This window comes from Nelusetta ayraudi, unplaced genomic scaffold (genome assembly GCF_046127955.1).
Source record: "Nelusetta ayraudi isolate G7.1 ecotype Tasmania unplaced genomic scaffold, CSIRO-AGI_Nayr_v1 ptg000026l, whole genome shotgun sequence".
Taxonomy (NCBI): Eukaryota; Metazoa; Chordata; class Actinopteri; order Tetraodontiformes; family Monacanthidae; genus Nelusetta; species Nelusetta ayraudi.
Window position 1 is genome coordinate 8,088,992 of NW_027466076.1, and position 11,431 is coordinate 8,100,422.

General features: G+C 43.6%; 2 long non-coding RNA genes across 3 annotated transcripts in view; both read right to left on the reverse strand.

Annotated features, from left to right (window-relative positions):
* Nucleotides 1-11,431, reverse strand: part of LOC142890478 (uncharacterized) — a 79,630-nt gene that overhangs the window by 62,688 nt on the left and 5,511 nt on the right. The gene's annotated exons all lie outside the window — the stretch shown is intronic.
* LOC142889888 (uncharacterized) lies at nucleotides 502-4,075 on the reverse strand. Of its 2 annotated transcripts, none has more exons than XR_012927018.1 (3): nucleotides 3,992-4,075; nucleotides 2,961-3,071; nucleotides 502-773 (listed from the first exon to the last, which is right to left on the reverse strand). It is a non-coding gene; the product is annotated as an uncharacterized LOC142889888 (long non-coding RNA). The 2 variants fall into 2 exon arrangements; XR_012927019.1 differs by having other exon boundaries at nucleotides 3,988-4,069.

Sequence of the window (11,431 nt, forward strand, 5' to 3'; positions counted from 1 at the left end):
ATAAAAGAGACGCGGGATTGAACTGCTCATCCAGGAGAATTTACTGCAGGGCAGAGCAGCCATTGTAAAGCGGCATCAGAGAACCTTGTGGCGGCTGCGATAGTATGTTTCGGAGCGTGGCAAGTCACAAGAGGAATTGCCTCTGCAGTCGTCTGACAAGTTAATTAAATCTTCTGGGACACACAGGTGCGAAAGCGCACAGAAACAAAGAGGGGAGCGAGGACGGCCCCACATGACAACAGCATTGAGTTACTGTCTGAGTCATTATGCGCTTGCCGTGGCCACATTAAAGGAAGGAGTTGTGTCGACAGACAGGAGCGTGCTTTACGGCTTCTCAATGGAGCAGCACTGCATCATTCAGTTCAAAGCAACACAGATTTTTTTAGGAATAAACCTGACGATGATGGGAAACAACTTGACACTACAGGGTGATATTCATAACATTTATAAAGAGAGTTGAACATGTTCTAGTAACCGAAGCCAGTCCTTGTTGCATCTACTTGAAACGCTCACGTTTATGCTCCAGTCATGTCACTATACAGCTTTGACGTCGCATATCAGTGGCAGGAAATGATAGCAGAACACCGGAGCTGCTGTTGATCCTGCCTGAGCCGAGGTGGAAACAGCCGGCGGACGGGATATATTTCTGACATGTGCTCAGTCTGTGTCCCGCACAGTTCCATGACAACAGCTGGTTGACCAGCGCCCTCTGCTCTTTTCCGTGTCACCGTCTCCAAAGCCCCGAGAGAACAGATACTCTCATCTACAAAAGCCTGCAAATGCCAAAATGTCAAGTCAGTGCGATCCTGGGAGAAAATGACGCAAAAAGTCTATTTAAAGAAAGACGTTGTTCTTTGGCTTCTTGCACAACAGTCTGACTTGGGCTAGTCAGGAGTGCTTCGGCTGTTTGTTGGATGAAATGCCTTTGTTCTGAGAACACAAACCAGCTTAATCGTGGCGTTTGTAATTCTGTGTACGATCACCATTGTTTGCTGTGGCGGCATGTGCACATCCAGTGTCCAGTGCCATGTCATGTCCATCTTGGTGTTGTTTCTCACCCTTGCAGAATTAGGCTGAAAGTTCATCATCATCATCATCATCATCATCATCATCATCATCATCATCTTCCCTGATGGACACATCTTCAAATCGGTCGTCCCCATGTGATGACAACACCGATATTCCGTGACAACATACTTGCTTTACCGTCACCGCCTCTGTGTGGGCGTTAAGTTGCCCGCCAGCCAGGGGCGAAAAATAAATTGATAAATAAATAAATAAGTGTCGCATGAAGCATAATGCATTGAGACAAGGTGTGGGCGGCAGCATGTAGCTGGATTCCATAAGCCCAAAAAAAAAAAAAACGCCACGTGACCACTTCCTGCCGACCTGTGCGGCGGCTACGGGGACTGTGATTTCACACTCTATAAACAGCGAGTCATAAAAGTTTGGGTCGGCGGAGAGGAGAGCAAGCCAGCCAGCCAGCCAGCCAGCATCTGTGCATCCCTTTATTTTTTTTTCTTCTTCTGCACGTACGGCGAAACAAAGAGAATCTGTGGAGCATTTAGGAGGAGGAGGAGAAGTGGGAGTGCTGCGGCCTGGAGCCCGATACCCAAGATGAGAAATACCATCTGCAGTCTGCACCAAGAATCACAGACCGCCGCTGGGTGAAGTAGAGGTAGAACTTTCTATTACTGGAGAAATGAACACTGACTCATTTTGCCCCTCGGGGTCCAGAGATATCCACTCGGATGGCTGTGCATGAGGATGCGGAACCTCAGCCGAGGGGAGAGAAACCTGGAGAGAGGCTCTGCAGACACCGCGCGTAGGCGAGCGATGCGGCGTTTGCAAAAAAAAAAACCTGGCAATTTGGCCAATAACCCGGCATAATCCAGAGACCGTAGGCATCACCGTGTGAGAATTATTCCTTTAATGGGAAGAACGACGGATGAGGCACGGTTGCGTAATGCTGGAGTCAAACCACTTTTAATAAAAAAAATAAATAAAAAAAAAAGATGCTGCTTTTCTCCACTTTCTCCACTGGCGCAGGATGTCTGCAGAATTTGTCATCTCCCATTAAGGTGGAGGATAATAGATGGGCGTTGACAGGGATGTTAATTGCTTCCCTCTAGCTCATCAGCGAGCGACTGGGCCAAAGAGACAGAAAGAAAGAAAGACGGAAAGAAAGCATGGAAGAGGATCCATAACTTTTGAATATTTTGAAAGTTACAAATTCCCCCTTTTTTTTTTTTTATCCTTTCAAGATGTTTTTTACGAGCGTATTTCACGAATTCGACGAGTTCCCTGTAAAAAAAAAAAAAAAAAAAAAAAAAAGCCTTTTTCCAACCTTGCTTTTTCCAAAGTGCTGACCTCTCGTTACAAACGCGCAGGGACTGTACATCAGCCGCTGAATGGACTTTATTTAATGGCTGGATATTATTCAGCCAAGCCCTGGCAAGAAGTGCATACTCTCAGGGTGAAAGGCGCAGAGTGATGGCGGCGAGTATTGACCGGGATTCACATTTAATTTCGGTATCCAAGGGCAGCAAGACAACCGACAGAGGTTGAGGGTTGCAGACAAAAAAAATATGGATGAATGGCTCGTAAACAAGGTGAGGGCGGGGAAAAAAAAAGCTGCTAGTCTGAAGTAGCTCCCGCCAGATTCTATTGCCGGATACGTGGTCCGTGTATGTGGTGTGAATCTCTTCACTCTTTCTATTTTATTTATTTTTCTTTCTGTAATTGAATCAACGGCCAGTTTTACAGTACGGAGCTCCCCCAGAAATGACTGACAAGGCTAATCCTATTAGAATGCCGACCCCGTCCCTCTTCCAGCGGGCCCCACGGCCTGACACACGTGTCACACGCGCGGCGAAGCTTTGAGGGGGAAGGACGCCGTCCGCATTCATTTTTTTTTTTTTTTTACGAGCGCGACGAAGCAATTTCGCGGCGATTCTTACTTATTGGTTGTCACGGGGGACGCGGCCACTTCAGCGGATGTGAAAAGAGAGGAGCCGTCCCCGTGATGACAAGTGGAGGATCGGTATTCAGGGAAGCCCTGACCGCTCCCCCTGGAAAGCGAGAGAGAGAGAGAGAGAGAGAGAGAGAGAGAGAGAGAGAGAGAGAGAGAGAGAGAGTGAGTGATGATGTGAAAATGAAAAAAAAAAGAAGAAGAAAGGAATCCGATCCGCCGTGGTTCAGTGACACTTTAATATCACACGCGATACTTATTGTGAATTATTAAAGATTCGAGTCCCGTGTTGAAGGTTCTTGAAGAATGGCGAGACGACTGGAGAGGAGGAGAGACTGTGTGTGAGAGTGAGTTCGCAGCGACATTAATAAACACTTTGTGATTGTTATGCAAAAGCTGGTCATGTCGCTCCGGTTGCCTGCAGTCAGGAACGGGGGCGGCGACGCCCGTAAAATGCAGAGGAGTGTTGTTGTTGTTGTTGGGTTGGGTTGTTTTTTTTGTTGTTGTTTTTTTTGTTTCCAGCCCGAGATGGAAATGGATGAGCAATCTCTGCATAAGCAGCAGCTGGGCCGTTCAGACCAGAGGTGAGTTTCCATGGTCCACTAGTCGGTGAATAATAATCTGAAGACGGAGATATTTACAATGACAGTTGAGGCTTTGTGCTGTCTTGTGTTTTGTGTCTTTCAAGAGGGGGGGGAGAAAAATGATGGGCAAACATCGTATGCATTTTCCTTTGTTTTCCAACAGGACTCCCATGAAACAGCCTTTATTAATAAAATATAAAAAAAAAAATCCATATTAGAAATAATAGTACATTTAGCCTTCTGTTTTCAGCCACCCTTAAAAATGCTCAGTTTGTAAGGATGGGACAAACACCTGGCTAGGGATGGTTGTCCCTACTATCAGTACCATTTGTGACATCACAAAGGGCTGATTTTCAGACCTGCTTGCTTTAGCATGTCCTTACATAAATGTGGCGCAAACTAAAAAAAATACAAAAGATGAATTTTTTTTACCCACTGTTGTGGCGGCCGCTAACAGTCCAGACACACATGGTACTGTTAGAAAACAGTGCAGTCTGCATGATGTGACCTTTGAAGAGAATATAACAAGTAAAACAGGGCCACACGCTCATGTTGTGCATTTTTTTTCACATGAGACATTGAAAGGGAATATTTTGAAATGCTGTCATCTTCTTCTTCTTTTCTTTTTTTCTCTCTCTCTGACGGATGTTTCAACCTTTCAAGGATTTCAGAATGCAGCTCTAACGCGCAGATGGAACACTGTGTGTCTTCGCTCATAGGGGCAAGAGAAGAAATCAGACGTTGACAGTCTGGGAAAGCTTGTATGAAACGACAACAAAAACGCACACTTGAGTTCTTGGCCCTTGATCGTCTGGATGTGGTTTGTTCAGTGCATCTTGGCGCAGTTGCTTCTCGCTGTAAATGTAACGTTTTCAGACCAAGTGAAAATGTTTCCTACGCTAGACTGGCAAGATGGATGAGTTCGATTCTAGAGGTGAAATCTGAGCTCCTCCGTCCGCTGTGCGATGTTATTTGTCTCGCGTCTTGACATCTTTCGAGCGGAACTGCACGTGGATCCCGCCAGGAGATTTTCTCTGAGGCAGATATAATCAGCGGAGGGAACCTGAGATTTCTGCCACTTCCCTGCATGCCCACACATTTCTCACAGCAGCAGCCTCCCTCTGACTCACGGGCTGGGAATCCCTATCGAGCCAGCGGTATCGTTGCCTCAGCGCTTTCATCTGACGCGTAGAGCCCGCAGGTTTCGAGCCACAAATAGCTCCCGCTCTCAATTACGACCGTAACAAGCGGCCATTAGTTGGCGCGGGGTGCAAAGAATGGACCTCTCTGTCCTGTTAGCTCGCGCAGCACACGGACAAATCCATCCCCGGTGCGGCGAGAGAGAGAGAGAGAGCCGGCTTACAGAAGCTGCAGCCATTAATATAGCAGCGCAGACCCCGACTTCCTTCCTGCAGACTGTGTGAGGAGAGATGCTAAGCAGCGTTCAAGCTTAAGGCTTTACAATAATAATAATAATAATAATAATAATAATAATAATAATAATAATAATAAATCACAAATCCAAAGAAATCCACAGCATACCTGACAGGTGCAGGAAAGCTCTATGCTCAGTGCTGTACATGGGATATTCCATGTTATTCTCTTTATAGCTATTGCTGAGGGTTTAGTAAATAAAACACAAAGGTATTTTGTAGACTTGACAATTTGTGTATTTAACAATGAACTCCCCTGGAATTGAGAAAAGCATATTTTACTTCTTTTTTCCGCTCATCAGGAACAGAATGCTAGCACGAGTATATGTGAACATGCAAAAATAAACTGTGCAACAAGTAGCAGAAAACAAATATGATTTTTTTTTTTTATTATTATCACTCCTATGTGTTCAGTGTTGTTGTTTTGGTCTTAGTGTTATTATCTACCACATGAAACAGGTGTGCAGCAGTGCTGAACCACATCTGTCTGTAACAAAGGGAGGCGTTGTATTTCTGCACTGCTGTCAGTTTTTGAAGGCAAATTCAATAGAAAACTTGCCCCAGAACTTGATTTACAGGTGTTGTCCACACACAAACATACTCTGAAAACAGCTGCTGCCGCCCACGTAGACATCACATTGGACTTGATCCAACATTGTTTGGGGGTACGATCTCTCTTCCCCCCCCGCAAAAAAAAAAACAAAACAGAAAAGACAAAGCACTGCCTCATATCAGCATTGATCTATATGAACAGACGGAACAGAACTGCGGGAGCTTATACAACTAACACAGATCCACCACAATCAGTATTCAGCACCGGAGCTGCGCGGCTCCCAGATCTCCAGCTTTTGCTTTAGCCCATGATTATTATACCGCTCGCTTTGTATTAGTAGAGTCATTCTCACTCATGCGGATGACGACTGTAATTCGCGGAGAATGAGAAATCGCTGAGTTGGCAAAGCCTGCCTGTCTTGGGAAGGTCAAAGCATTCCCGTGTCACTGACAAATGAGCTGTATTTCAGGCCGGCGTTCTGCTCCGGTGTCTCTAAAGTATAGGGGAAGGAGGGAGGGGACACACACAAACCCTCCCCCCGCGCGCATGCACACACACACACACACACACACACACACACACACACACACACACACACACATACACACTCTCGCAGCAAACAAAAATTAGGATTCTTCCATTACGCTTGCTGAAGAGGTAGGCAGTCAGAGTAGGTAGTCTCCGCTTTGCACTGAGTCATCAGGAAACAGTTTAATGTTAGCCAACCCTCCCCGGCTAATTTTGGAAAGGCGGTGGGTTTCTTTGTTATGAAGCGCTACACAGTTCAGCAGCTTAATGTATCCTCTTTCAGGAGAAAGGATACATTCTGTATACCATTATGGAAATAGCTGAGCAAGTGTACCGTGACAAAATGCCTTAAATGGGGGCAGGGGACGAGGTGGCGGGGGCTGCAGGTGTGTGTGTGTGTGTGTGTGTGTGTGTGTGTGTGTGTGTGTGTGTGTGTGTGTGTGTGTGTGTGTGTGTGTGTATGTGTATGCGTATTTATGTGTGTCTTCAGGGTGAAAATTAGGTTTTATGTAATGTAATGCTAATGCTGGCAATTTGCCTTTTGTCTTCGATTTCAAGTCCATTTATGTTAGCGGTTGGAATTCAGACGATGGCTGCAATTACTTTACTTCACTACAACTTCTTTTCTACTTAGGTGCAAGATTTGCCTGTATCAAATGTTGGCAAAGCGCACTGTAAACAATGAAAATGGTTATCCCAGTTTTCTGAAATCAAACTTAATCTCATCAATCTGATGTGAAAATAGCTGTTATTATTAGCAAATAAACACACAATAGTTGTCTCCTTTTCTTTATTTTTTTAGTTTATATAGCCAAAAAAAAACATTTCTTCAATTATTCTTAGCTATTATATCCCTTTGAAATGCTTTCAATTGGCTATTTATGGAATAATAGTTTTATGGAATTGATTTCAGTGAATTCCTTAAATCCGCTTGTAATACTGTTGCTGTTTGGATTACTCACTTATCATAAACATGCACTGTGAAATTGCGGGAAATAACTGCAAGGGATTTTAATGTCTGAACAGGTGATGGGCAACATGGTTAATTATTATCTCTACAAGGCAGCACATCTCTGTGCTTTCAAAAAGTAGCAGGTACAACTGAACGACTATGATGCTACTATTTTGTTGTACTATAACAGTCAAAAAATGTCGTTTATAGTCATAACAGTTGAAAGTTACAAGAATATTGAGAGACAGGGGTGATCAAAATACAACGACACTGCCTTCTACTGGTCAAACGGTATATATATATTTATTAAAAAAAAAAAAAGGCTGAACAATAAAGCTCTTCAGGATCATCCATGATACCGAGAAAAAGAAACTTTTTTGTGGAAATAGAATTTCAATTAATCAGGTGAATCTGTGTGGAAAATATGTCTCACGGTATAAATACATTATAATGCATTATAGGGAGTAGGAATTCACAACAGGATTTCAGAGGAAGATGGAGGGAAGGGAAGAGGACGGAAGGAATGAAGGAAGGATGCATTAAATATAAATTATATTAAACAGTGATCCCGTTCGGTTTCTGTGGAGGAAATTGGAGCCACTCGAGGCAAACATTTCTCATTTGTCTAGACAGAAGAACAGCGAGCGCGGCTCATCCATAATGCATGAGTCCGCGCTGATCTGTCTGGCTGAAGACCATTTGAAATTTCTAGGTGTTCTCGCCCCTCAGCTAAATCCACTCAGACAGTGGCTGCCTCGATCGCCTTCCTTTAGTTTTCCACAATGACACATTCACTGTTTGGAAGGGAAATATGACCTACGTCAATCCTTGCCTAAAGCACTACGCACTACATTATTGTGATTTTCTTATATATGTATATATATATATCACCAAAACTGTATTTGAGGACCATGAGGACCCCCTGTGCACTTTCAAATTAAAATTCAAAACTTCAAAACTTGTTATGCTTTGCGCATTGAAGACATCAGAATCAAGGGCTTGCCAATATATTAAAAGAAAAAAAACAAAACAAGTGTAAGTGTTTCTCTTATCTTGTTGAAAATCCAATGGCCTACTGTACGGCATTGTATCAAACAGGAAAGCACACATCCTGGCAGAAAGTTATTACTTCCTCCTGCCTTTCCGTTGACTCTTTGAAGACACAACCATAGCACTTCAATGAGGTGAACGCACACAAACGAGCGCAAACCAATAACCGCCGCCAGAGGGCGCGCTTAGACGCAAATTCAGGTTCCTCTCTGAGCTTCCTTATGCAAGACCGTTCTCCACTAAGTCTTTCCCCATGACTCTGGTGCTCGGCAGTCACGTCCACATGCGAATGGTGTAACCTGTTAATCATCGGTTTCTTTTTAGCCAGCAACTAAATGGTAAAAGCAAAGTGTAAAACTGGTTTATTTTGATATATATAAACAGCTGCAAATTCTGAACACGAATACACATGGTCAGCTGATGACCAGAAAATGAAAGTGACATGAAGTAGAATAATCCATCCAGGAGGATCAGCTGCATCCTTAACTTTCACCCACTTGTAACTGCTGACCCATGAGGTATACGCGCCCTGGAAGGGGATGTGATTTAATCACATTACCGTCCGAACAGCCTGCCTGAGTCATGCTTCCCGACTCCTGGTCCCTAAATGAATCACAGTTCTTCTAAATCGGGGCCAACTTGCATATTGGCACAGCTGAATCAAGTCCGCAAATAAACGAGTAAACAAACAGGTCGTGCACATGGACTTTCCCTGCAGAGTGCCAGCTGCAGGTCATGTGACTGGGAGGATTATCAGGGTCTTGACCAGAAATGAAGAATGAAAGTCTCCTATGGCTAAAAGCGAAAGGGTATTGTACCCACAGAGACTCAGAGAAAAGAGCTTCATCTTGCCCTTTTCCCTACTTTTGCTGCAGCCCAATTTCTCCTGAATTGGATCATCACATCTGATTTCTGTTAGACTGAAAAAAAAATATATTCATAGAGAAAGGAATGCTATAAGGACAGAAACTGCCAACTTTTCACACAGACTGCTGACGCAAATCTTGTGAACGTTTCTTTTAAAGTGGAACAGTGAAATCACAATATTGTATAAAATCGTTGAAGGCTCCCGCAGATGGTGACAGGTGCACGGTAGGAACGGTGTGGATCCAGCACCCACCAATCCACCGGTCTGTGCTTTTCAAAACTCTGCTCACTGACTTATCTGTGTTTGCAATTTCAGCCTCTGCCTCATTTTTGTCTCTCAATGCGCTGCATTGTGCGGCTAACACAAATCTTGTGGTTTCTTGGTTTCCAGGTCTCATGATTTTATCAGAGTTGCAAGTCTCATGACACGCCAACAGCTGATCACTCTAGTCTTGTCCTCACTCCTCTCTCCTCTCCTAATTCGGGGATATTTGGTTTGAGATGCTCCCCTAATTCAAAACAGGACTATTAGTTTGACTGGGTGTGTGTGCGTGTGTGTGTGTGTGTGTGTGTGTGTGTGTGTGTGTGTGTGTGTGTACAGACTAAATTCCACAAGGATTGTCACATGACTCCTGGCTAAGAGAGAAGAGGGAGGGAGAAAGGAAAAGTCTTTGAATGAATTTCTGAAGGAATTTGATTTATTTTACTCTAAACTGAAGTCAAACACTGTGTTGACTACGCTGGTTTTCCTTTCTTATTTGAATTTCGATTTAAATTTTAACAAATGATCGAACCTATGACTCTTTGGCCACTAATTAAATCACTTTTACAGCCACAGATGGTGTAATTATACTTTAACTTGAGACATGTTGCCTGATCATAAACAGTGAATGAGCCATTAAAGCAATCTGAATTGCTTGCTAAGTCAGTGTTACTGCCCTATTACTGCCCAGAGCTACACAACTCAGAATCAATCTGTGGCCAATAGTCAGGACAACCGAGAGGTGGGCCTCAGAAGATAGGGATTGAGGAAATAGATCACATGTTTGAGGAACAAATAATGTCTCCTATGTGCCATAGTACTGGACAACCAAACTATAGAAGTTTGTTGGGGATATTTTGCCTCTCATTCACAGGATTCCTTTATCCTGTCTGGCACGGAGCACGGGGTACATGCCTTCAAGAAATGTCAACAGTTCAGCTGACTGCTACTTAGCACGCAAGTAGATTTCAATTGATGTGAGCGAGAGGCCCCATTAGTAAGGCATGATCTTTCATGAGGAAAATTAATATATCTTATGTGACAGTTGAGGGTCCTGTCACTATGCCTCCAATCCAATTGATCATGTGGCCTGGCTACTTGGCCAAGGGGATCTCCCTTTGGCCGACTGGTTAGCGCACATGACTGTTACCCAGGGGTCCAGGGTTCAAAGCCTGCCTGGGCCCTCTTCTGCGTGCCACAATTATATATGCATTTGTGTGTATACACACACACACACGTGTATTACTTGCAACATACTCAACAACTACTGTAGTGAAGAACAGGAAGAGGAAGAGGAGGAGGAAGAACTGGAAGAGGTGGAGGAAAAGATGGATCTGATCCCTCCTGCTGGAAGGCATAAAATTTGGGTGGCTGCAGGTGTGTCTTCCTCTCACTACACCTGCAGCCCTCCACCAAACCAGCGTCGTAGTTGGCACTGTGTTATTTGTAAGTTCTTCTTCCATACATTTGTTTAATGTTTTGGCATTCGGGTTGATTTAATTTGTAATATTTATATTGTTTGGAATTGAATTTAACTACGCTAAGTTAAGCTGTATATATTTGTGTTTACCTTTTTCTAGAAGAAAAAAAAACAGTGAAACAACTCATGTCAGCCACACATTCTCCTGAATTAAAACAACTTGAACTGCATCCTGAACTCTGAGGCTCTTGGCGTCTGACCGCACTCCCATTTTGTTAGGTAACCTACGGTTTCACCAGCCCAACCAAAATGAAAAAAACAAAACAAAAAAACAACTACTTAAGAACTCTTTTGATTTCATTCAAATCAACCCCAAAACGTATTTTACCAACTCCATTTGAGGACCATGAGGACACTTGAGGACAGGGCACTTTTAAATAAAGGTTCAACACTTAATGAACTGTTTGCTCGTAGAAGCCATCAGAATCAATGGTTTGCCAATAAATAGATGCTGCTGAATCTTACACACTGGGCCTTTAAGAACAGACATACTGTATCCAGAGGATGACAGAAAACCAAGAGTCTACAGATATAATAAATGAAAAAAAAACAACAACAAAAAAACATATTAAACGCAAATTACGTATATACAATGAAATTATACACATCAGGGACGTCGTCTTTAGGTGATTCACTCCGCTCACTGTTGAGAAAGATACGGGTCTCCCGCTCCGCTCGGTCTATTTACAGAGCTTCTCAAAACAGTGGGCGGGGCCTGGCTACGGGATTAGGAGCGATTTGATGACGTCAC